The sequence below is a fragment of the Mirounga leonina genome, unplaced genomic scaffold (assembly GCF_011800145.1).
Source record: "Mirounga leonina isolate KUSES-001 unplaced genomic scaffold, KU_Mleo_1.0 Mir_127, whole genome shotgun sequence".
Lineage (NCBI taxonomy): Eukaryota > Metazoa > Chordata > Mammalia > Carnivora > Phocidae > Mirounga > Mirounga leonina.
In genome coordinates, this window is record NW_023270316.1 from 52845995 (window position 1) to 52872587 (window position 26593).

Below are 26593 nucleotides of genomic sequence, written 5' to 3' on the forward strand. Positions count from 1 at the left end.
GTGGGGAGGAGCCTCCTAAGAGCGTGGTAGGTAAGCTCCAGGGTATGTAGAGCATGTTGTGGCATCAGAGCGGGCCATTGAACCCAACCTTGGGAATCACAGATGTTCTGGAAATTAAACTGGACTGAATACGAGGTGGGCTGAAAGGCTCCCATAGTGGATATAGAGTGGAATATCCATTACTGTTTTTTAACTTAGAGACAACTAACTTGCAATCTCTCAAAGATGAGCTAAAATCCAAAGTCTGGGGATGAAAAGAACGCAGGATCTTGTGAGTCTACACATGGTGGCACCAGCCAGACTAGGGAACTAACATGGCGGATGGTCTGCCAGGCTAAGGGCGACCTCTACAGAAAAGCTCGAAAATTCAGCCTGACTGTAATGTGAATTTGCATATGTTAACAACGTGGTAGGTCAGGGATTTTTAGAGCTTTGTTGGAATGAATCTATGACTTAATGAAATGTTAGTGGGAACTGGCCCGTGCCTTGAAGGAGTCAACTATAACAAGTGGATGTGCCAAGAGTATGGAGGTATGGGAAAGGCTTTTTCCTTTCTAGTGATGCTCAAGGCTTTCCAGGATCTGAGTAGAAGGATCTAAAATGCAGGATTCAATACCCAACTTTTCCATTCACGCACTACTTTTACTCCTGCTTTTTCTTCTCACTCACCCCTTTTCCCACTTCCACTCTTCTTGTTTTAATGTTTTTCTTTTCCCTTTCCTTTTTACCCCTCATCCCTGGCCCTTGCCTCAGAGGACCATTTGATTTCTCCAGTGGCCTGTGAGGAAGAAGGAGGCTGCTGTATCTGACTGAGATGGAACCAGATCATGTCAACACTCAGCAACAACTAAGTGAATGTCCTGACAAGGTCATGTCAGGAAACCAACACATACTGGATGCTCTGGCAAATGGAATTGTCTGCTCATTGTAAACATCCCCTTTCCATCTTCTTCCCACCACATGCCAAATCCGAAGGAAGGAAAGCATGCAAAATTTGAAGTCCTCTGTCTTCATGAGTCAGCTTCTACAAATACACCAGATTCATGCACACTTGCGTCTTCCCAAAACACGACATTTGCAGCAATTCCTGTTCAGTGGAGTCGCTTTCCTCCCTCTCTTTCTGCTTTCTTTTGTTTCATTTGTTTCCATCAGGCCATCTTAGAAAAGTTCCCAGGGAAGATGACCTGTTTCCCCAATGACTCCAGGGGAAACCTGAACATCTCGTGTCTCATCCTGTCTCTCTGTGTCTACTTGTTGATTTGGCTTGGGACAGCGGCATGGGGTTCCACTTGTACATTTTGGGGACACACCTCTGACTCAGTGTGCAGTTGCACATTTAGCCCGTGGAGTCACTCGGGGCACGCCAAGCATGTGCTGGCTTCACTTTGGCTTTGTTAATCGATTCTCTAGCTTCCTCGCTATGAAATTGAAATATGTTTCCCAGAAGCTGCATTTATAAATGCTAATTAGTTATTGATTCACATTATTATGATTTAGGCTTGTGTCGCTTTTTACAATAAAAAATTTGTACACAGTGAGTGTTAGATTTTAGCTATAAAACAGAAATCTATCCTTTTGATTAGTAATACTTTTATGATACCTCTACTCTTCTACTCTCATAATTGAAAAATTCTATTTCCTAATCATTTACCCTCACCTTCCCTCTCCTTTGTTGACTGATTATTTTCTTTTCAGAAGTTTGTTGTTACCACATCTTGACCAGTACTCCAGCTATTTGTAGTGACAATCTCTTTGATATTATCAGATGTGGACCAGTTATAACATTATTTATATTGCTACTGGCTTTCAATGTTTATAGAGAAATCTTGTAGAATCTTTTGTTTTGAAAATTTGGAGGTATCTCTTCCTTTTGGCAAAGGAATGAGTTAGATGTTACTTACTCCATTAGTAGCATGCAGAACTAAGAACCTGGGGATCAGGACTGGCTTCAGAGACAGTAATTTCTCCTAAAAAACAAAAGAAACAAACAAAAAAAACCCTAATAGATATTTTAAGCTCTCTCTCTCTTTTTTTAACATTTTGTTTATTTATTTGACAGAGAGAGACACAGCGAGAGAGGGAACACAAGCAGGGGGAGTGGGAGAGGGAGAAGCAGGCTCCCCGCAGAGCAGGGAGCCCGATGCGGGGCTCAATCCCAGGACCCTGGGATCATGACCTGAGCCGAAGGCAGACGCTCAACGACTGAGCCACCCAGGCACCACCTATTTTCAGCTCTCTTATGAGGGTCCTAAAATCATGGTATGTCACTGTCTTGGGTAAAACCCATTTTTTTTCCTTCTGTATGGATTCTGCACAAGCTTCATTTTCTCAAAGGTCTGATCTTAATAATCTTATGTTGGTGGGGGGCGCCTGGGTGGCTCAGTTGGTTAAGCAGCCAACTCTTGATCTCAGCTCAGGTCTTGACCTCAGGGTTGTGAGTTCAAGCCCCACATTGGGCTCCACTTAAAAAAAAAAATCTTATGTTGGTGGAATGAAAGCTCCTCATGAAATGTACATATCTTTTAGAAGACAGATTATAAACGTGGGTGTCAGCTAGACCTAGGATTGGAGTCTGAGCTCTAACCTCAGGCAGGTGGCCACCATTTGGATTTCGGTTTCCTGCCTTGTGAAGGAGTCAACCTATGTGCATTGAGAGGTTGTAAGGATTGGCACATGGGAGGGGTTCAACAAATCGGGACCACTATTATTATCTTCCCATCCCATTTGCTACACCCTTAGCCCCAGAGTCAAGCACATATTTTATCTTTTTTTCCATAGCTGCCACGCATGGCCATATTGAGCAAGGCGCTGTGCTATGCATTATAAGAGACACTAGGACAGATATTAAAATTAATTTTCTAGGGCAGCAATATGTAACAATTACACAAACTGAGTGGCTTTAAACAACAGAAGTTTGTTCTCTCACAGTTCTGGAGGCTGGATATCTGAAATCAAGGTGTTGGTAAGGCCATGCTCTCCCTGAAGGTTTTAGGGAAGACTCCTTCCCTGGGATTCTTTTTTTTTTTTTAAGATTTCATTTATTTATTTGAGAGAGAGAGACAAAGCAAGAGAGCACAAGCAGGGGGAGCAGCAGAGGGAGAGGGAGAAGCAGGCTTCCCCCTGAGCAGGGAGCCCGACGTGGGGCTCAATCCCAGGACCCTGAGATCATGACCTGAACCAAAGGCAGACGCTTAACTGACTGAGCCACCCAGGTGCCCCCTTCCTTGGGATTCTGATGGGTTCAGCAGTCTTGTTCCCTGACTTGTAGATGCATTCCTCCAATTTCTGCCTCTACTGTCATATGGACCTTCTTCCCCATGTGCCTGTGTGTCTCCAAATCATCCTCTCTTCATAAAAACACCAGTTATTGGATTTAGATCCTACCCTAATACAGTATGACCTCATTTTACGTTGATGACATTTGCAAATACTTTATTTCCATATAAGGTCACATTCACAGGTTCTGGGTGGACATGAATTTTTAGGCAAAACTATTCAACCCAGTACAGTTAGTGGGGGACATAGAGTTCAAGAATGAAATAATATCTGAAAACCAAGTCATAACTAAACTAGAATAAATTAATGCCATAATAGAAGCATGGGCAATGGTACTGTTGAATGTATCCAACACACTGAGGGTTTGTTTCATTGAAATATGAAGGAAATCATATTTGGATTTAAGTATCAAGTGTTTGTGTTGGCTATTGATTTTCACGAGACTATGCTGGGATTAGAACAGGCTGCTATGAGCCCTCTTACACCTCCCCTCCCTGTGACGTCTCTCCCTCTCTGCTCCTGACCTGCACCAGGGCAGCCTGGCTCTGCCGATGGCCAGGACAGGATTTGCGTTTGCTTCTTCCTTCCAGTGGGAAATGTGGCTTTGCTCAAGGATTAGGAGTTAAAAGGAACATGATGGAGAAAATGTTACATTCCCAAAGCTTCAGAGCTCAGAGGGAGGCACCCCAGCTTCATGGAGCCTTGCTCAGGGAGGCTGGTAGGGCTGGTGTTTAGCAAGGAGCTCTGCCTGCATGCTAGGGGGCTGTGGGCAGTCACATGGGTGATGGCAGGAAGGGCAGGGGGTGAGAGATCAGGGACCCTGAAATCTTTGCTAAAGTGACCAGCATCCTTAGGAATTTGTTTTTATTGCCTTTCTAGTGGGAGCCAGTGAGATGTAGAATGGAGCGGCCTGCCAAAGCAGGAGCAGAGGGAGGTATGGGGCTTCAGCCATGATCTCAGGGTGAAGGTGCTGGTACTTCGAGGTGGGGTCTTCAAACCTTCTCTGGGCAGGGAAGTCTGCACTGAGGACACAGAGGTCAGGTATAAAGTAGTATATTATTCAAAAAAAAGCAGAATCAGACCTATAAAGACAGAGAACAAACTGATGGTTGCCAGAGGGGAGGGGGATGGGGGATAAGCAAAATGGATGAAGGCGGGTAGGAGACACAGGCTTCCAGCTATGGAATGAGTAAGTTACTAGAACAAAAGGCACAGTTTAGGGAATATAGCCAATAATACTGTAATAGTGCTGTATGGGGACAGATGGTAGCTACACTTGTGAGCAGAGCAGAACTTTATAGACTATCTTGTACACCTGAAACTAATGTAACATTGTGACATTGTGTGTCAACTATATTTTTTAAAAAGGGGGAAAAAGATTTGTTCAAAAAAAAGGTAAATAACTTGCGGAGCGCCTGGCTGGCTCAGTCGGTTAAGCGTCTGACTCCTGATTTCTGCTCAGGTCATGATCTCAGGGGTGTGAGATGGAGCCCCGCATTGGGCTTTGCGCTGGGTGGGGAGTCTGCTTGAGATTCTCTGCCTCTCTCTCTGTCTCTCCCTCTCTAAAAAAAATAAAACATAACTTGGAATCTTCAAAAAAAAGTAGTATGTTCAAATTTAGAAGGAAAACATCCTAGACCCTAATAGGTAAAAAAGACAAGTTTACACATAACTCTAGGGGAAACACAAATAATAAGTAAGACTTACCAAAAATGCCTAAATGAGGAAATAAGTCATGAAATAGGGGAGGGTTCTCTAGAGCAGTTTACCTAAATCCCGAAGTTCAGACAGACATTATCTATAACAGCAGGAGAAAAAAGAGATAACCACAGAGCATCAGCTACACACCAGGGAGAGAGGTAGCACCTTCCACCCCCTTCTCTCCTACAAAATCACCAACACAAGTGTCCCATGATCCAAAAGGCAAATTCCATCCAAGTTCAGGCACCGGTCAGTGATGCATGAGGGGTGAGGAGTATCTGGCTCATGGGAGTGAAACAGGAATGCACCTTGGGCTCAGTCTCCAAGTTAGTTCAGGGATATGATTTTAGTGTGTGGCCAGGGGCTCAAGCAGGGGTCCAGCTCTGAAAGAGGACAGGCAAGACCCCCAGAAGAGGGTCAGATCCCAGCTGCCTGGGAGGGGAGATAGGCAGTGCCAAGACCCCGGGGAGCCCTAGGATGGAAAGAAACCCCAAGTGCCCATGTTCCTCGGGCAGAATGGGTCTGACAGGCAGATGGGCTCCCCTTGCGGGGAAGAGTCTGGAAGCTGCCATGCAGTCCTGTCCCTGGCCCTATGAAAGGCTGATATACTGCATTAGTGTCCTGTAGGGGCTGAACAAAGTACCACAGACTTGATGGCTCTAAACAACAGAAACTTATTCTCACTTATTTCTGGAATCAGAAATCTAAAATCTAGGGCCGCCTGGGTGGCTCAGTTGGTTGGGCATCTGCCTTCAGCTCGGGTGGTGATCTCAGGGCCCTGAGGTCGAGTCCCTCATTGGGCTCCCAGCTCAGTAGGGAGTCTGCTTCTCCCTCTCCCTCGGCTGCTCCCCCTGCTTGTGCACGTGTGCGCACTCTCTCTCTCTGTCAAATAAGTAAATAAAATCTTATAAAAAAAAAAAGAAAGAAATCTAAAATCTAGACACCAGCAGGAGCCCTAAGGAAGAATCCTTCCTTGCCTTTTCTAGCCTCTGATGGATCCACAAGTTCCCGTGGTTCCTTAATGTCAGGCTCTGCCTCTGTCTTCCTGTGACCTTCTCGTCTCTCTGGGTCTTCTTTGCTTCTGTTTCTTATAAGGACACCTGTCATTGGATTTAGGGTCCTCCTGGATAATAATAGATAATAGAAAAAGATCTCTTCTCAAGATCTTTAATTATATCTGCACTGACCCGTTTCCTAAATAAAGTCATATCCACAGGTTCTGGGGTTTAGGATGTAGACATTTTCTGAGGCCACCATTCAACATAGTAGGTTTCCAAATACCAATTATTAATGGGGCCAGTCACCCTGATACCCTTCTCTTTGGGGTTATGGCTTCCATGGAGGGACAGGGAAGCCAACAGGAAGAGGCTGAGGCTGGGAAAACAACTAACAAGTGAACTACTGGATGATACAAATTCCCTCGATCTGCAACTTTCTTAAAATGTGAATGCATGAGACAGATCCCAGAGGGGATACACATGTATGAGAATGTTGCTGTGGTAGGGAAATCAAATCATAGATGTTTTTCTTCTTTTTAAAATGTCCCTATTGTTATATTGCCATTGAATTCAGTGATAAACAGCATTAAAACTAATCTTTGCAAAAGAGAAACGATATTGCACCTTTTGGTGCTAAATGAATCTAGAGCCACATATGCAAAGTCTGTTTTATGCATGAAATATGCATATTTCCTTTTGAAATAGGAAGCCCTGGAGGTTTGTGGAAAGTGCATCAGCTGGAAAAGCTGGCTTTTTAGAATGGGAAGAAGTGACTTCTCCCCCGAGTGTTGCCTTTCACTGTTCACAGCCTTGAACTTAGACTGCGTTCAGAATTAGGGGCTATAACCCTGCAGGAAATTTTTTTAAAATCCATCATTCCCTCCTAAGACTTGTCTTTTCACCACTCTCCCTGCTTTTAGAAGACAAGATGAGAAGCAGGACAGTTTCAAAGAAGAATGTTTTCCTGAACACCTTAAACCCAAGAGGTTCAGAGTTAATTTTTTAAAGATGACTTGACAACTTGTTCACCTTGTTTTCTGCCCTCAACAAGGGAGTAAGCTTGACAGACAGAGACAAGTTAATTGAAATGTTCCCTTAGCATGCAAGCTGCTTGGACAAAGATGGTATCCTTATGGCAGGGCTGTTTAATAAGGTTTTTTGTTGCTTTTTTTTCTCAAATGTCAAAAGGAACTCAAAGTTGAGTATTTTTGTTTGTGATATAAGGTTTGGTGATAAAGGCTTTCCTTTAGAATAGAAACTTTATTATTTCAAAACCTAGAAATTCTTTTTTTTAAGATTTATTTATTTAAGAAAGAGGATGAGGTGGGGGAGGGGCAGAGGGCGAGGGAAACAGGCAGACTCCTGGCTGAGCAGGGATGTGGGGCTTGGTTTCAGGACTCTGAGATCATGACCTGAGCTGAAATCAAGAGTCAGACACTTAACCAATTGAGCCACCCAGGCACCCCTAAGAATTCTTATTTAAGCCTCAGATATTGGCCCGTAGAAATCCAACTATGCGAGTTATAATGTCGACATCATCTCCTGGACTGAAAAGAGGGGTAGGCTTCTGGCCCAACACCATGGCTAAAGGGAGGAAAACAAGCAAACATGGCTAGAAAATAGTTCTTGTTTGTGCCTTACAATCAAATCCTTCAGAATTTGTTGTGTATTGTTAATATTATGTCTATAGCCTTTAACTTATTTTTTAAATTTTATTTTGTTATGTTAGTCACCATACAATACATCATTAGTTTTTGATGTAGTGATCCACGATTCATTGTTTTCATATAATACCCAGTGCTCCATGCAGTACGTGCCCCCCTTAATACCCATCACTGGGCTAACCCATTCCCCCACCCCCCCTCCCCTCTAAAACCCTCAGTTTGTTTCTCAGAGTCCATAGTCTCTCATGGTTCATCTCTCCCTCCAATTTCCCCCCCTTCATTTATCCCTTCCTTCTCCTAATAGCCTTTAAATTATTTTTTAAAAGTCCTATATGAGAGACGCCTGGGTGGCTTGATCAGTTAAGTGTCTACCTTTGGGTCTTGGGATCAAGTCCCGCATCAGGCTCCTTGCTCAGCGGGGAGCCTGCTTCTCCCTCAGCCTGCTGTTCCCCCTGCTTGTGCTCTCTCTCTTTCTCTGACAAATAAATAAAATCTTTAAAAAAAATAAATAAAAGTCCTTTATGACATAATCTTGTTTATATGTGGGACTTAGATCTGTGGGGTCCTTGGTGCACCTGGAAGGAATGAGTCGTTCTATACCTACTATACTGTAGGTCCCACACCACAGGGGGTAGACCAATTTATCCCACTTTAAATGAATATTTAAACATATCTGTTCAAGTTTTGTTTAAGAGAGGAGAGTGATTGATGTGCATGGGCAGAGGACGGGCTGCTGGTGGCAGCATTAAGCCTCCTCTGGGCCATCCTGAACAGTTCTGATCTGGCCCAAAGTTGCATATCACACTCAGGAAAAGGATTCTTCAAGTTCATCACAATCCCCCCAAATAGCTGATCATCTCCCTTTTGTTAGAAGAACCTGCCCCTTGGGGCCAAAAAGAGTTCCTTCCTGGCATACAGAGAAGTAAATATATTCTCTCCATCTCTATTTCTTACATTTCAACTTTCCCAGGTCTCTGCCCCTCCAGCCCACACAATATGGCTCTGTAAAACATAGCACTGTAGTCTTTAGTCTTTTCACGAAAAATAATGATAGACTGTATTACATCAAATTGTCAAAGATTATCAATAGTCAATAATGCATTTTCATGCATTTTTCTTTGCCTGGATTTATGGTTAAGAAATATCTAGATTTGTTTCTTCTCTTCTAGGAAATCAATGCCAGCATTCAACTCATGGTTAAAAATCGTGGATTGGGCAGTAGCAAGACATGCTTCTTTTCAGGTTTAGCCAAAGGTATTGAGAACTTCCTATATACTGAGCATTATGCTAGGGCTGTTCTCACACATCGTCTCTTTAACCCTCATTACAATTCTAGGTACTGACAGCTATTATCCCATTTTATGGACTCATAAATAATAAGTGACATCTGGAGTGTGTGTGTGTGTCTACACGTGTATGTTTGGGATTTGAATGTAAGACCACCAGACTTTCTTCTGCACTCCTGATGCTGCAGACAATGTGACAATGTAGTTCTTTCTGCCTGAATATCCTCCCTATTTTTCACCTGGCCAGATTCTCACCATCTTCAAGTCCTTGTGAGCCCCACCTTCTCCCTAATCCACCAGGCATATTTTCCTTGGGAGCTCCTATTGTTCTTTGTATTTTAACCACAGAACCTATGATCCAATTTCTCTTATCTCCTATCCCCTTTTGATTGCTTCCTAGGTCTTGGTCTTGCCTTCTAAGAGGAGTGTGTGCTGTTCAATATAGGGATAGTGTGTTCGATGTGCTTCTCTTCTATTCCCAAAAGTGCCTAGCAGATGACAGGGGAAAAGAAGAACTCAATACAAGTTTATTGAACACGTGACTAATGAATTCACCTGTGTCTTCTGTCAGTTGTGAGCATCCACAGCCCAGTATTTGTCATATAGCTCTTAATTTTATTCCCCTTGAATTTTTGCCCTCATTTCTTGCTGGAGCTACATAGAATTGGGTGAGGGATGGAAGGGGAAATGGAGCCAAAGAGGCCACTTGTCATGATGAGCTTTTTCAGGTGTAGTACCTTCTTACATAGAATCCCAAGGCAGGGAAGTTTGACAGACTGGAAAGATAAGAAAATTTGATGTTGGGAGAATAAAGATCTAGACTTGCCTCTTCAACAATTGTTTCATAACTTAGCCTTTCTCGACCTCTTTATTCACAAAATTCAAATAATCATAGTACCTCACCTGTCTTGTGTTCTTGAGACCTCAAGTAAAAAAAATGTGCGAACATGTCAGAAAGAATAAATTGTAATATGGATTGGATAGGGTCCTTGTTCTTGAAGTTACACAGAACAATTACACAATTTGACCTGATTGGCATCTAGTATCTTCCCCGAAACTGCTTTCCTCCTCCAGCTCAAGCATACCCCTTCTGGTGCCATCCCCCATACCCACAAGCATTTCTGGGCAAGATTTTAGTGGTCATGGGCTCAATGCATGCCCTGCTCTCAATGGTGACACATTAGTCTTTAAATTAATTCTACTTGGACTTGACATTTCAAAACTTTTTCCTCCTGTTGAACTCTGGTTTCACATTCTAGAGATTGAGTTTATCTCTTCCAACCTTTCCCTTTTCTAAAGTGGAAGAGAAAGGGGAAAGGCAAAAGAAGTACACCTTAATCACGGTGGTGATGGATCATTTTCTCTTTCCTGCAGGCAAGTAGCAATGAATTAGAGTCTCAGGGCCAAACCCACCTCGCTCTCCCTCTCCACTGGGCACTTCTCTGCTTTCTTCTCTCTGGCTGGTGGAGCCCATCAGCCTGTGGTGAGCCTAGTCATGAAAGTGAGGGGAGTCCAAGAAGACAGTGGCCTAGATAATTTTCCTTCATTTATTGTAAGCAAGTCTTTAAAGACCACCCCCATCTGTTAGCACCTTCCTTTAACCTCAAATCCTCACAACCCCAAGGGTCTAGCATTTGGTAAGGACTCAATAAAAAGTAAGCAACATTTAAACCAATTTTTAGAAAAACGAAAGGATTTAAAGAGGATCTTCCAGAGATATGTGGATATTGTAAAGAGAAAATTCCCCAGTGAAAAGAATGGCTCACTAAGGAGAAGGATTTCAGACAGCAAGCATTGGTTAGGGAAGAGATATTTTGTGTGCGTGTATGCCTGTGTGTATTTGGTGGGTGTAGCTTCGGATGCTTGTAGCTCTAAATAACAAACAAGCCGAAGTCAAAGTGGCTTGAACAATCAGGAGATTAGGAAATTTGTTTCCTTGCATAATAAGAAATCTAGCGGTGAATCAGGCTTCAGGTGTAGTACACCAGGACTCCAAATCTGCTTCTTATGGTTCCCTTTGATCTGTCCTCCTTCGTGTGTTGACCTCTCGCTAGCAAAACAGTCACAGCAGGTCCAGGCATCAAATTCCAATACAACAATGTTAAGGGAAGAAATAATAAGCATAACTGGCCCAGGCTCCGCCGGTGCCCTTGGGGGGCTCCCAGGGGCACAGAGAGTAAGTTTTACAATTCCCACAAACCAGCTTCTAGACAGAAGTCAGACGAGAGCAGAGGGAGCTATATGCTTAGCTTATGGAAAGCCATATTGTTAAGGATTTTTATGCCACATTTGTGTGCAGAACTCAAACTGGAAGATTTCTCTGCAGCAAACTCCACTGGGCACTATCCACTCACAGCTTTGTGACCTTCACCTGAACCTTTGCTACTCTGCTTACTTGGCTTGTAAGTACCACTTTGGGGCTGAATTTCTAACATGCACACGTTTCTGAAATCTAAAATCCTCCTTAAATTTTCTGCTCGAGCCAATACACTGAGGATCCAGTATAAAAGCTTTCTGTTCTTTTAACATCAGCCCTATTCAGGACTTGTTCTTCCAAACTTGTTTGGCTACTTATAACATGAGATCGATAGCCATGTTGCGTTCCTAGATGACTTAACAGCCGCTTTGGATCAGCTGCATAACTGGCCTCCATGACTGCAAAAACTGGTCATTAAAATGGCTAAGAAACAAGTTTCAGTGGTACAACAGTCAATTTCGGGTCAGCAGGTGGATGTGGTCAAGCCCTAGTCTGATCTTCCTACGCAATCTCCACCTCTGTGCTGTGCCCAATCTTCCTCCATGGTGCCGGGCAGGACAATTTAAAGTCAATCAATCAATCAATCAATCAATCAAACACAGTTATGGTCATGTTGTTCACTCGTCCCAAAGCCTTACATCATTTCTCTGAGCCAACAGATTAAGTTGGGGAGAGTGTGGGGAGAGCAAGAGGTACTTATCAACCTCTTTTTCCTAGTTTTTCTCCTGGAATCTCTACCCTGGGCCTCTCCACACTATGCCTGAGGGGCACCTGAGTGGCTCAGTCAGTTAAGGGTCTGAGTCTTGGTTTCGGCTCAGGTCATGATCTCAGGGTCATGAGATTGAGCCCCTTGTAGGGCTCTGCACTCACTATGGAGTCTGCTTTAGGACTCTCTCTGTCCCTCTCCCTCTCCCTCTGCTCCTTCCCCTGCTCATGCTCTCTCTCAAATAAATAAATAAATAAATAAATAAATAAATAAATAAATAAATAAAATCTTGAAAAAAGAAGTCTAAAGGTAATGAGAGGACCCAAAATGTAGCATCTGGAGGGTATCCAGCTGCCCCAGGCAGCTCTTCACTAGCCAGCCTCAAGACAAGCAACAACCTTCTCTTCTCTGTGGAACAGATGCTTCTTACTCAGTAAATATTTTAGCAAGACTCTCTTCTCAGGTGCCAAGTGTCACTGATATTTTTAAAAAGATGAATTAGGCCCAGCCCTCGGTAGTTTCAGTCTACAATTTAGTTATCTCAGTCTTCTCCTCTGGATACCTCAGATGCCAGATTCTTTTCTCACATCATAAACTCCCCCTCCTTGTTAGTTCTTGGTTGTTTCTGAACTCTGGGTGTCACTGCTCAACACTAGAGAATGCCCCTGTTTTCACACCACACTGAACCTGAAAGCAGAAGTCAGATGATCAGCCTATTGTTAGTGTTCTTTTGTTTTTGTTTTTTCCCTGAATCCGCTTCTTAACGTATTCTTTCTCTCCTCCCTTTCTCAGATGCCAGTTACAGACATATTAGACCTTTTTACTGGTCCCAAATGCACCCCCTATGCTCTTCTGTACTTTCCACCCTTTTTGGTCCCCACACGTCAGTCAGGGTATCTCCTACTGCTCTGTTGCCTAGCTCACTAACCCTAGCTTCTACAGCATCTTACCTGCTGCTCACCCCATTTAACACACACATTTCAGTGATTTATTTTTTAGTTCCAGAATTCTTATGTGATTCTTTTTTAGAAGTTCTAGCTTTTCTGCTGAACTTCTCCCCCCCGCCATCTATTTTTTACACTGCTTAATCTGTGTTTGATGTGTTTGATAACTTCAATATGTGCACCACTGTCCTGGTTATTACTGCTGCATAACAAACCACCCCAAATGTAGTTGCATAAAGCACCCTCTTGGCTGGAATCATTTAGAAATACCTTCACTTGTGGCTGGCCACGGACGCTGGCGGTTGGCTAGAGCATCTTCAAATACCTTCTCAAAACGGCCTAGGCTTCTTGACAGTATGCCGTCCCAGGGTGGCTACACTTCTTACACGGTATCGCTTTAGAGGCTAAGTAAGTAGAGATACAGGGTGGGTGAGGGGGAAGAGTGTGGGGAGAGCAAGCAGAAGGTTATTGCGGCAAGGTCAGATTTCAGCATCTGAAATACCGATGTTCAAATGTGGTAAGGACGTATGGGAACTTACCCATCCCCGCCAAGCTATGAAATAGCAGAAGACTGTATTATAATGATAATTATTTATTATTATATAATGATAATTAACACCTTTGAGAGATTTGTTGAGTGCCATCAAGTCTAACGTTTCTGCAAAATGACTACTATCATTACCCTCACCTTATAGATGGGGAAACTGAGGCCAGAGAGGTTCAGCAACTTGGCCAAGGGCACCCAGTAAGTGGCAGAGCCTGAATTCAAACCCAGGCAGTTATACGCCAGAGGCCAACTACTCAACACTCTATTATGTACAATACAATGGCTAGATACACACTTCTCCCGTTTTCTGTGCATATCCTGGCTAAATGCCAGCAGCAGAAGTTAATGAGAGCAAAATGCTGTCACTATGTTTAGACAGGAGAGGTCAGGCAGAAGCCAGGCTTCAACATCATTTATCAACATCAAGGGCCTCAGCAGATGTTGGAGTGGGAAGAGGGCTGGATTTGGAATTTGGATGACTCACGAGATCTAGTTTAGGTCTAGGCTCTGCCATCGCTCCTCTGTGACCCTGAACACGCCATTTAATCTCCAGGATAAATTCTAAAATGAAGATCCTAGGACTTTAACTGAATGACTTATCTTCAGGGCTGTGGGGTTGTAGGGATAGAGAGTGAGTGAACAGACAGGCGCATCACTGCTGGGACAGACAGGGAGAGGTGGCAGTGACCCCGCAGAGGAAGACAATATTCAGACCAGACCCCTCTGACCACTGATGATACCAAATTAGGAAATTTAGTGACAGCGCGGTGAGAAGAGGATGCGAGAGCCACAGGAACCTCCCACACAGCGGCCAAGGACAAAATGACAATGGGGCAAGCTAACCTCCTCTTCCCCCTCCAGGTGCTCGCTCGGGGTGGAGGCCAAGGGCCAGAAGTGGGCTTCCCTTCCCTCCCAATCCACCCCCTCCACGACCTGGTCCTCAGGGTGGGGGCTGCAGCAGTCTCCCGTGGGGAGCGGGAGAGGATGAGGCACAGAAGGGACAGGAGAGGCGAGGCAGTGGCAGGTGGGACCCTGGGTCCGCTGACACTCCGAGCCCCCAGCGCATGCTCCATTGATCCATCAACCGTCCCCTGTAAAGCAATGCAATTAAAAGATACAATTACTAAGAACCTGAAGTCTGCGCGGGCAGAGCCTTGATCCCCAAGCGCAGGTGGGCTGGATGCAGGGCCCGTGAGTGAGACCTTGCTGCTCTCGTGCACCCTGCTCCCTGCCACGGCGGAGCTTGGCGCTCTACAGCAAAGCAAGGCCGGCTTGGCTGCTGGGGTGGGCTTGGTGCAGCCTCCGCCCTGTTCTTTTTTTTTTTTTTTTAAGATTTTATTTATTTATTTGACAGAGAGAGGGGGAATATAAGCAGGGGGAGTGGGAGAAGCAGGCTTCCTGCAGAGTGGGGAGTCCGATGCGGGGCTCGATGGGACCCTGGGATCATGACCTGAGCTGAAGGCAGGCGTTTAACGACTGAGCCACCCAGGCGCCCCAGCCCCCGCCCTGTTCTAAAAGCAACATTCAAGCCCGAGTTTCAGAACGCCAAGTCCCAGGGTCAAAAGAACGTTGATTAGGTTCCCAGCCTCCGAGCTTCTGATTCAGCCTCCTCATCCCCCCCTTTGTAAGGAGACCTGGATAGTCTTTGCATTGCCTTTTGCTGACCACTACCCTTTGGGAGGAAGGGTTTGGCATTGATGTTCTAGGGTTGAAGTCGTTATGCTAAGTGAAAATAAACACTAATAAATCCTGCCTTCAGCACTGGGATCACACGTTGGCTTTAGGGAGCCATTTACAACTATCTATATTTTTTACCCAGGGTTGCAGTGGCAAAGTAACATTATTCAGGTGCCACTGTGTTTGACGTGTGTTTTATTAGACACAGGATCGCTGAAAAACATCAGCCTCTAGTCAGCTTTAACTCCTGTGCTGGCATCCAGCTGCGCTAACTTCACCTTCAGGGAGTGCCTTGTTTGGACAGGTCCATTTGTAAAAAATATTTTTAGTCCTGATTCATTGTTAAAAATAGTTCCTCTAAATAAATTTCCATAGAAGTGGGTTGCGTTTTTCCAGTTATAAGAAGAAACTTAGGGGTGCCTGGATGGCTCAGTCGGTTGAGCGTCTGCCTTCGGCTCAGGTACCGGGGTCCTGGGATCAAGTCCCACATCGGGCTCCCTGCACAGTGGGGAGCCCGCTTCTCCCTCTGCCTCTGCCTCTCTATCTCTCATGAATAAATAAATAAAATCTTTTTAAAAAAAGGAGAAGAAACTTATATTTGACTATAGGTGCAGCAAATAATGCATAATATAGTTTAGAAGCACAGATATATTGCATCTTGCATGAAACTGCATGGTTATCTTTAAGAGAACTGTAAGCTTCCAGTTTAAATTTTATAAATATTGCCTAAGAGTAATTTCTTATGCATTGTATATTTTATCTAAAATTATAATGCTGGCTATGAGCTATATTATTTAAATTCTAATTAATAGAACTGGGGGTTCATTTTATTTTTTTCTAATCTTGTTGCAGTATTATTGACATAGAACATATGCAAGCTTAAGGTGTACAATATGATGATGTCATACAGATATATATTGTGATTTGATTATTAAGTTTTTTTTAATTAATAAAATTACTTGGCTGATTCAAATGTTTTAAAAATTACATAGTCAAGGGGCACCTGGATGGCTCAGTCAGTTGAGTGACCAACTCTTGGTTTCAGCTCAGGTCATGATCTCAGTGTCCTGGGATTGAGCCCCGCGTTGGGTTCTGTGCTCAGTGCAGAGTCTGCTAGAGATTATCTCCCTCTCTCTCTCTGCTCCTCCCTTGCTCTCTTTCTCTCTCTCACTTTCTCTAAAATAAAAATAAATAAAATCATTTAAAAAATATTATAAAAAATTACACAGTCAAAATGCATCAAGTTCCTCATCAAAGTCCATATCCTTGACAGAGAAATTCTAGCCTGGAGAAATCAAAGGGAAGATAAACATACATGTAAAAAATGGTTACCAAAGAATCGTTATTTACAACTGCAAAACACAGAAAATAACTTATTTATCCAACAGAAGAATGATTACATAAATGATGGTATTAGAAAAACAATATACTCTCAAGGTTTAAGACTAGGCTTTGGAGTCGACTAGATCTGAATTTGAAATGGGGCTGGCTTGCTAATTTTGTGACCTGAAGCAATTAGTTTTATCATCTAATGTATTATTTAGCTATTGCTAAATAAAAAACTGCCCCAAAACTCAGTGGCTTAAAACAGCACTCACTAATTATCATAGCTCCCATGAGCACAGGTTGGCTGGGGTTGGCCCTGTGTAGGCGGGGCTGGGCTGGGCACCTCCATTCCTCCCTGCAGGTCCGTGTGCTTGGTGGGGGCCCTGCTCCATTAGTTTCTCATCCTTCTTGCTTATCCTAGTGGGATAGACAAGCATGTACTTCATGTGGTGATAGAAGAGCCACAAGAGGGAAATGTGAAAACTCACAAGACAAGGTTGCATTGAAGTTTCCACCTCATTCTTTTGGCTAAAGCAAGTTGCATTGACCAAACCTCAAGTCAAGATGTAAAAAAATATCACACAAGTAAGGTTAGGATTCCACAGCAGGGATTCTCAACCTTTGCACTATTGACCTTTTGGACCCGATAGTTCTTTCTTGTGAGGGGCTAGCCTATGACTTGTTAGCGTCCCTGGCCTCTACAACCTAGATATTAGTAGCACCTCCATAATTGTGACAACCAAAAATGTCACCCGACTTTGCCAAATGTTCCCTAGGGGGCAAAATTGGTCCCTGCTTGAGAACCACTACTCTGTAGGGAGGGATGAAGAATTGGGTACAGTAATGAAGTCTGCCACTGGGAAGGTTATAATATTGTTGACCTTATATTGTTTTTCAAATGATGAGGTTCAATTGCCTCTATTTTAATAAGTACTTAATAAATACTAGTTTCTGTTAATTTATAGCCATATAATGTGGTCATTGAATGATTTTTGAAGGATTTCTAATATCATGAAAAAATGTATAAATGTTTTTAAGTGAAAAAGAAAGCATCTAAAATGATATAGGCATCAATAAAATAAGTGTGTAAATAATATGAATATGAATGTAAGTATAAATACTCAGGAAGAAGAATAGTTGGGCAATAAACCATTAAAAGGTGATTTTCTATTGTGGTGTAATTAGGAGCGATTTCTCATTTTCTTTATATTTTTCTGGTTTTTTTCCCTAAATTTCTCACAGTGAGATTGTATTTATTTTTTAAATCAGAGAACAAGTTTCACACACGAACACATACAACGTAAAATTTAAGATTCTCCAACCTGACTCTTCTCTCCTCCCAAAACATTTCCTTTGAAGACAAAGAGCCTTCAAAAATCACCCTATTTGACTTGGTCCTTCAGAGAAAGTATTATAGGTGGTCAGTAAATATGTGTAGTTCAGGATTTCATTTCTTGCAGTAAAAATCTCTTCTAAAGGCAAGAATGTATTAAATTGGGGAAGATTTCTAAAATATAAAAATATTAGGTATTGGAGATTATGTGGGGAGGCAGATCTACATACTGCAACTGCAATTGCAAACTCCTGCAATCTTTCTAGAAGGCAATTAGTCAGTCCTTCAAAGTGTTCACACATAACATTTCCATTTCTAAGTATATCTCTCTTAAATAAATCATCCAGAGATGTATCTAAAAACTGTTCAATAAAGATGTTCTCGATCTGTTTTGCAATACTACATTTTGGGGTCTTTTGTAACAGTAGCTTAGTCTGAATCATAACAAAACATAAACTACTTCTGGTATCAGAAGTAGTATCCTGCAGGGGTAAAAAAATGTAAACTCTATCACTTTAATAAGTATGTGATCTTTTAACAATTGTGTTAAAATTGATTGTGTTTATAACTAATCCTTTAACAATAGGCAGCAAGGAAACAGATATTGCTGGCTGAGAAGCTGGAGACCTTTATCAAATCACAGCACAGAGTTTGGCAAAACTGGTCCCTGTGAGGGACGCCTGGGTGGCTCAGTCGATTAAGCATCTGCCTTCGGCTCAGATCATGATCTCAGGGTCCTGGGATAGAGCCCCACGCTGCGCTCTCTGCTCAGTGAGGAGACTGCTTCTCCCTCTCGAGACCTCTGCCCCTCTCCCTGATCATTCTCAATCTCTCTCTAACAAATTAAAAAAAAAAAAAGTCTTAAAAAAAAAAAACTGGTCCGTATGATAACTTTGAAGGCAGTTTACACGCTTACCAGGCCTGGAGCTCTGGGGGAAACAGTGAGACAAAATCAGAATGTTGATTTCTGTTGGCCGTTCCTTGCAGCTTTTAGTAGGCAATGAGAAAGAGAGGTGAAGTTTGGCAAGAATTCATCAGCATCTCAGCGGAGACGAAAGGAAACAGAGCTCAGATGGGGATGTCCCCTGTGCGGGGGACCGCAGTCTGAACTGACTAGCAGTCCAGTACTTCAGACCTTGTGGAGCTGGGAAATTGAACAGCAGCTTCAGTACCATGAATAGAAAGCGATAATACTAGGTCTATGACCTTTCTCCGGGGTCTGCTGTTATCAGAACCCTAGGAGGCAGTCCACTGGCAAATACAGAATTAGGCATAGTGTCTACTCATTCAAGCCTGTTATTTCCAATGGCCTCAGAGTTGCTACTGAGTTAGAGAGGAAATAGTCCAAATAGAGAGATGAGTAAACAAATGAGTGCTCATACACTTAAGATTTATGCAGAAAAGATCTTTGGTTATCCTGACATGTTTATGGAAATGACTGGTAGCAAGTAGTCCAGAAAACAGCTAAGAATTTTGCAAGTACTATGTGATCAAAGAAACCACAAACCTGGCCCGCAGAAGCTTGTAATTTTCTGATCCCTAAAGCAACCCCCAGGAAAGCTGTGCATCCCCAAGGAAGGCATGCTCTCCCACACTCACTGTAGCTGTGGCCACAGAACTGAATGGACAAGCAGAGTCTCTGAGAGGTCAGTGGACAAAGGACCTTCTCCCAGAGAGGGGAGGGAACCAGTGTCTGTTGGCCAAGGAATTTTTGTTATTCGCTATGGCAGACTTGTCACAGTTCCTTCCCAGCGAGATGTCATCATTCTTAAGGACCATAACAATTCTGTCTCATTCACCCTTTTTCCAAAAGAGGAGTTTTTATTGCAGCTATGCTGTTTGACTTCACTATCGAACAGTAAGTATGCAGAAGGTGCCAGAAAACATGCCTGTTAGTTTAAATGTCTCCAGATCAGGGTATCTTCAACTCTGATGGGAAAGACTTGATGTCGCCCAGAACTCTTAAACTTTGAGTTGGATTTAGTAACTGGGTGGCTCTTTAGGCTGTCTCCTCGGGGCAGGAGTATGTTCTATGTATGGTTAGGAGGGCACAGATGAGTAACTGGGGGACTTGAGACAGAGGCTGGAACTGTTCTCAGTATTCAGTCCTCCTGGCATTTAGTAAAAGCTCTCCCATGCTGTGGTTTTGCAAGCTTGCGGCTGGGCAATGGGTGACCAGTTTCCCAGCTTCCCTTATAACTAAGTGTAGCCATGTGGTTGAATTTTGGCAAATGACAAGTGGGCAGAAAAGAAGTGAGCCATTCCTGGGTCACATCCTTAAAAGAGGAAGCTGTTTGCCTTCCATCCGCTCTGTTTCTCCTTCCCTTTGGCTGAAATGTGATGCGGGGCTGTCAGGCCTGCCTCACCGACCTGGACTACAGCAGTGTCCCCAAGGATGTGCACAGACTGGGTCCCCAGGCAGCCGTAGGAGCAGAGCTACCTGGGGACCTGAGGAACTCCTGTCCACCTCTGCATTTACCCATGAGAGAGAAGAAAGCTTTTATCTTGATGGAACCTCTATAGTTCGGGGTCTTTTTGTACAGTACTTTCAACCTACCCTAAAAACTCAGTTGTTCAGGTAAAAACAAAACAAAATAATAAGTGCATTACAAACTCAAAATTTTTTTTAAAAAGTCATGGGTGCATAGAAAAAACTTGAAATACTGAGTATTGAAACATGTATTTCTGAATAGTGTTAATACAAATAGTTGTATTTTCTTCCTTGTGTTTTTCCATATTTTCTACTTTTTTACTTCGCATATATATTATTTTTATAATTAAGGCACCAATATGTGCTATTTTCTTTTAAAGATGAATAAGCATGGATCCCTCATTTCCCTTCCTCACATTTAACTCTTAGTATTTTGTCCAATAGCCACAGCTTTTTCAAAGCCAGGAGCATTAGACCAAATAAATGCCTGGAGGAAGCTCTAAGTGCTTTTTCTTATCTTTTAATGCCGTAAGACCTGTTCAACACTTGGTGGATGTCTATCAGAATACTTCACATTTCATGGAAAACTGGAAGAATAATTACCAGGGAAGGCCTTCAGGCAGCTGCTGAAGCACAGGAAGACCAACTGAGTGGGCAGTTACAGGGAAGAGAAATGGCCTCTTGAAGAACGTGCCTACATTTTCTCCCCCTCTAGAAGCCTCTTTGGCAAGCATGCTTTTTACACTTTATATGAGGTTTTTATGATTGATTTTAAAAACAGTTATCACAATCTGCTCAAAATCCTCTTCCTCTCTTATCCAACCATCCAGTGGATAAGTCTTGCTTTCTAGGTCAAGTCTAATGACTCACAGCCCCTTCGTGATCTGAAAAGTGCCTATATTCCCAATCTCCTCTCCTGACATGATTCCCTACCCCCTCCACCCCAGCAAACACACCCTACCTGGCACTCAGTAATTCAGCTACACTGAATGTGTTTTTCATGAATAGACCTTAATTTTTTTATTAGTAACATATAATGTATTATTTGTTTCAGGGTACAGGCCTGTGATTCATCAGTCTTACACAATTCACAGCACTCACCATAGTACATACTCTCCCCAATGTCCACCACCCAGCCACCCCATCCCTCCCACCCCCCTCCACTCCAGCAACCCTCAGTTTGTTTCCTGAGATTAAGAGTCTCTTATGGTTTGTCTCCCTCTCTAGTTTCATCTTGTTTCATTTTTCCCTCCCTTCCCCTATGATCCTCTCTCTTGTTTCTCAAATTCCTCATATTGGTGAGATCATATGATAATTGTCTATGAATAGACTTTAATTTTTAGAGCAATTTTAGGTTTACAGAAAAATTGAGCCGAGTTCCCTTATGCCCTTAACTGCTACCTCCAACACACAGTTTCTCCTATTATTAACATTTTGCGTTAGTGTGGTTCATTTTTGTAACTGATGAACCAATTTTGATATATTGTTATTAATTAAAGTCTACAGTTTACATTAGGGTTCGCTGTTTGTGTTGTATATTCTATGGGTTTTGGCAAATGTACAAAGACATGTATCCACAGTTAAATTATTATACGAAATAGATTCACTGACCTAAGAATCCTCCCATTCATCCTTCCCTTCCCTTGAGCTCCTGGCAACAAATGCCCTTTTGCTATCTCCATATTTTGGCCTTTTTCAGAATGTCACATAGTTAGAACATATGCTATGTGGCTTCTTTGGCTTAGTATTATGAATTTAAGGTTCCTGCAGGTCTTTTCATGACTTGTTAGTGCATTTCTATTTATTTATTTATTTATTTATTTATTTACTTACTTACTTACTTACTTACTTACTTACTTACTTACATACCAGTGTATGGATGTACCAGAGTGTGTTTATCTATTCTCCTATTGAAAGACATTTGATTTCTTTTTAGTTTTGGTGATTATGAATAAAGCTATTATAAACATTCATGTGTAGGTTTTCTGCAGCAATATTTTCACCTACTGAACATCTTTGATCTTCTCAAATTGTCCTTTGGTTGGATCCCTTATCTCCGGTCCTCCAAATATGCTGTTCCGATATCCTAGAACACACTTCCATCTTTTGCAACCTGGGTAACTCTTATTCACTCACTAGGTTGCAACCTAGAGATCACTTCAGCCAAGAAGTCTGTCCTAACCCCTCCACCTTCCCACCTTCCAGTGGGTTACACATGTCTCCTCTGTGCTTCTGCAATATTCTACTCTACCCCTAGCCTAGCATCATGTATTGTCCTAGATAGAAAATCTCTGTTTATTTCTATCTTGTATTAGACTCTGGGCTCAGGGAGGTCAGCAACCAGATATACCTTGCTCATCATCAAATCTCAGCCATGTAACATAGCCCTTGACACATCGTAGGTGCTCAGTAAATATCTGTCAAATAAATAGCCACTTGGCTTGCACTGCCTAATCTCATAGGAATATTATACATATGTAATATACAGTAATATAGTAATATATGTAGCAATATATATAATGTATATATTACAGTATTATAGTATGGTATATTTTTTGTATATATGAGAATTACATATATATATTATGCATAGGAGTAACATATATTATAAAATACATGAAATACATAATATATATATAAAATACTATGTATTATAAAATAAGGGTATTTTATGTTGTTTGATAACTGTTCTGAAGTCATCATGATTCTTATTTCTTTTATATTTCTTCCACCCTAAATCCAGAGGCTTGGTACACATAAGGGATTAAGTACTGTTGCTAACTAACCAAGAGTCATTGGTACTTCCTAATTTTTTTATACAAAAATAATCCTGAATATTTGCTCCTCAGAATTATTTCAACCACTGAACATTTTTATTGTCTTTGATCACTACCCTAAACCCAGAGATGTTCTCAGCTAGCTTCAGTCTGTGATTATAATAGAATTACTATCACTTACCACACTAGTTACCTTCAAAGGAACTCAATATGTGTTACTAGTAATCCACTGTGTTCATAAAGATCCCTGAAGAGCCAGGGAAACAGGATGGTCCTTATTCCTGAGAAGAAAAATTCTAAAATTTAAAAAATTCAAGTTAAACAAGAACAGTTCACCCTGTTGTCAGGGATTTGTCTGGACTCCCCTAGTTGGGAAGGGATGATCACAGAGAATGATGCAGGACATGAGAGCTTTGGCTGGTGGAACCCATCACACTTCATTCATTCTCTCACTTGCTCAGTAATGGATCCTTTTGGAGAACTACTCTACTGACAGACATCACACTTGACTCTAATTCCTATTACAATTCTACCAGGTAGACATTATTTCTTCTATTTTTTTCAGATAAAGAAATGGCAACTCAGAGACATGAAATAATTTTAATGTCACAAAACCGTCCAGGTCTCAAGAATTTCAAGGTTCTATAATTTAAAGGGCTATATTGTCTTTAAGTCTTCACCATCCCACTATGCTGTGCTGCCTTAAAAGACATTATTCAAGGGGTGCCTGGGTGGCTCAGTCGCTTAAGCAACTCTTGATTTCGGCTCAAGTCTTGATCTCAGGATCGTGGGATCAGGCTCCGCACTCAGCAGGGAATCTGCTTGAGATTCTCTCTCTCTCTCCCTCTTCCTCTGCCCCTCTCCCTGCTCTCTCTCTCTACAATAAATAATAAATAAATCTTTTTAAAAAGACATTCAATCTTCAATAACATCCTGAATCTCATACGGATCCCCGAACTGTAAATCATGGCTAGGATGAAGGGTGAAAGAGGGATGCCAAAGCAATGGAGGTACCTCTTACTCTCTTCATGAGTTGACAAAAGGGTTCTACAGCTAGAAGTCACATGTAAAGAACACACTATGATACATGGCAGCATGGCGTATAAACAACATGAACATAGCCACGCATACTCATGGTATAAACCCATATACATATATGGAGAGACAAAGTTAGTCCTACAAAGAAACGCCTCGCCTCTCCACTAAGCAAACTCAGCTATTAAACTTGGGTTTTTTGCATTTGGTTGGTAAGACCATTGCTTTGACAAGGGCCATTTTCACAGAGTTGTTTGCCCTACAACATAAGGAGGAGGGCTCACCTGGCTGACTTCCAGCTGAACCTCAGACCAGTGGGTTTTATTTGGTCTGCAGGAGCACAGTCCTACATTCTCAGGTAGGCAGCCAAACGCCATCAACCTTTTGTTATAATAAAAATGTTTTGTTACAACTAAGAACATACCCAGTCGCAATGATGACCATCAGTGGGAGCGTTGTGCTGGATTTGTGGTGTGGCTACACATCGGGCAGAGCGTAATTTACTCCGGGATACAAGGCACAGCAGAACAAGGCAACATCAGAGAGCCCGGTGCTTCTGGGAGTATGTATGAATTTGCTCTCTTAGTCAGGGCAACAGCAGTTCTGTTTAAACGCTGACTGACCCAAGGCTGAAGGTCTGCCGGGGGAATGGTATGGTAACTGTGGGTACTCTCTTTGGAATCTGTGACACGTGGAAATAATCTAATATGGATATCTAAGTGACTTCTGACTTAATTTGTGCAGTTTTAAATCTTAAAGTCCCTTAAAGGTACCTCCAAAAATTCTGTTATTTGAGAAAATATGTCACCAACCCAAGAGAAGTGGAAAGTTATTGTTTCAGCCTGACAAAACAGGCAGTGCTTTATGCTAGTTTGGAATATGGATTTTGGAGTCAAATAGCTCAAATCTGCCTCTCTTGCAACTACTTTCCACACTGAGCATTGGTGTCATCATCACCCTCCATGTTGCTGTGCGGATTGAATGACACAATGCAGGTAAAGCATGTCGCAACACAGCAGGCAAATAGGAAATGGCAGTTCTCAAACAGCATGGATTACTGAGCGAGTGCAGGAATGAGCGAAATGGGATGGGGTTATACCAAAGCTCAAAAGCACTGGGAAGTTCTCTTTAGGCCTTGAAAACTCTGGTCTAGTTTGTGATCATCTCTTCCCAACAAAATGAGTTCAAGCAAATCGCTGAACTCTTTAGGATTCTTCTTTTCGACATTTAGAGACAAGGACCATGCTGTTTCCCTGGCTCTTCCAGAATCTTTATGAGCAGAGTGGACCCCTAGTACCACAAATCGAATTCCTGTGAAGGTATCTTGCAAGAATGAAAATGTGTACAAGATTTCTCTTTAATGGCAGCAAAGAAAACTGGGAATTCTTTGTACTGCACTCCACACGCCAGCCCAAAGTGCTTGTGTCTTTGACGAGAGAAACCTGCAGGGTGTAAATGTTCTGTGTGAGCCACTTGCATGCACATCCAGAAATCACAGCAAAAGAATAAACTTCTCACGTGTGGTTCTTAGTCTTTCATCAATAATTTTAGCTTTGGCCCTGTCAGACTCAATGGCCTGGCAGTAAGTATAGCTTTGCAGGCAAGCTAGTTCTGGTTCAAGTAGCAATAAATCACTGATAAGCATAAGGGAACTCAGTTTTCTTCCCAGAGCCTGGTCTCAAATCATGTCTTAGCACACACCCCCAAACTGGCGTCTTTTAGCTGACTGCCAAAAAAGGGAATATACCAGAAAGTCAATTGGCCTCTGACCTAACCCAGTGATGAAATCCCTGCCTCTAATGACTTTCATTTGAAGCTTGAAGAAGAAAATAAATGTGAACAAAAAATACAATAACATAAAGATTGGCCATGCAAGAAAATTCCTTCTCGACTATCTTCAATAGTTCATTTATCTCTCGCCGCATGCCCACCATTCATAGCAAGAAAACTTCTTCAGTGCTTCCGGCTTCTTACCTCTTGTTTACAGGGGCCGAAGAGAACTTAAGAGGCTGAACAACCGCCTCTGTTAGACAAATGTTTATATAAACTATAGAAAAATTATTCACATTCTGAGTCTTTCACTGGTAGATTCCAGACCCCAAAAAGGTTTTTTCCCTGCTCTTGCCAGCTTCCTTTTTTTCCCATTAATAGTGATGAGCTTAAGAGAAAGACAACTTCTAATATAATTCAACTATATTAGAAAAGAGTCCTCAAGACAAATTTGTTCAAATGATAAGGCAATTCAACTGGTAGATAAGATTTGGGTGACAGTTCTCTCTCCTTTCCCTGATCAGTTGTCACTGGAATTGAGAGCTGACAGTACAAAGCCTGTGCAAGCCTCCAAGCTGGGAGAGGGTGAGGCCAGACACCTTCTGTGAGCTTGCCCAGTGTGGGAGGAGCCAAAGAACATACGTACCTTGGAGGACAGTGTCTCCTGTTCCAAGAACTGTCCCCTTCAGGACATGACCATCTTCTACTTGTAGAACAGGGGCTGCTCGTCTGACAATCCTTGAGCCCATTCCTGCTTATCCCAGTCCCCTGCCAAACATATCACATCCCTCTGGCTAAACACAAGTTCCCCCTGTCCAGTGACTTCTCACTGGCTGGGCAGTCGACTACAGTAGAAAGAACTTTT

General features: G+C 42.4%; 1 long non-coding RNA gene across 1 annotated transcript in view; it reads right to left on the reverse strand.

The window, feature by feature from the left end:
* Positions 1-1907: 1907 nt before the first annotated feature.
* LOC118009390 overlaps positions 1908-26593 on the reverse strand; it is a 211440-nt gene continuing 186754 nt past the window's right edge. The window contains exon 3 of the long non-coding RNA XR_004678910.1: positions 1908-1967. This is a non-coding gene — a long non-coding RNA (uncharacterized LOC118009390). The remainder of the gene's footprint in view (positions 1968-26593) is intronic.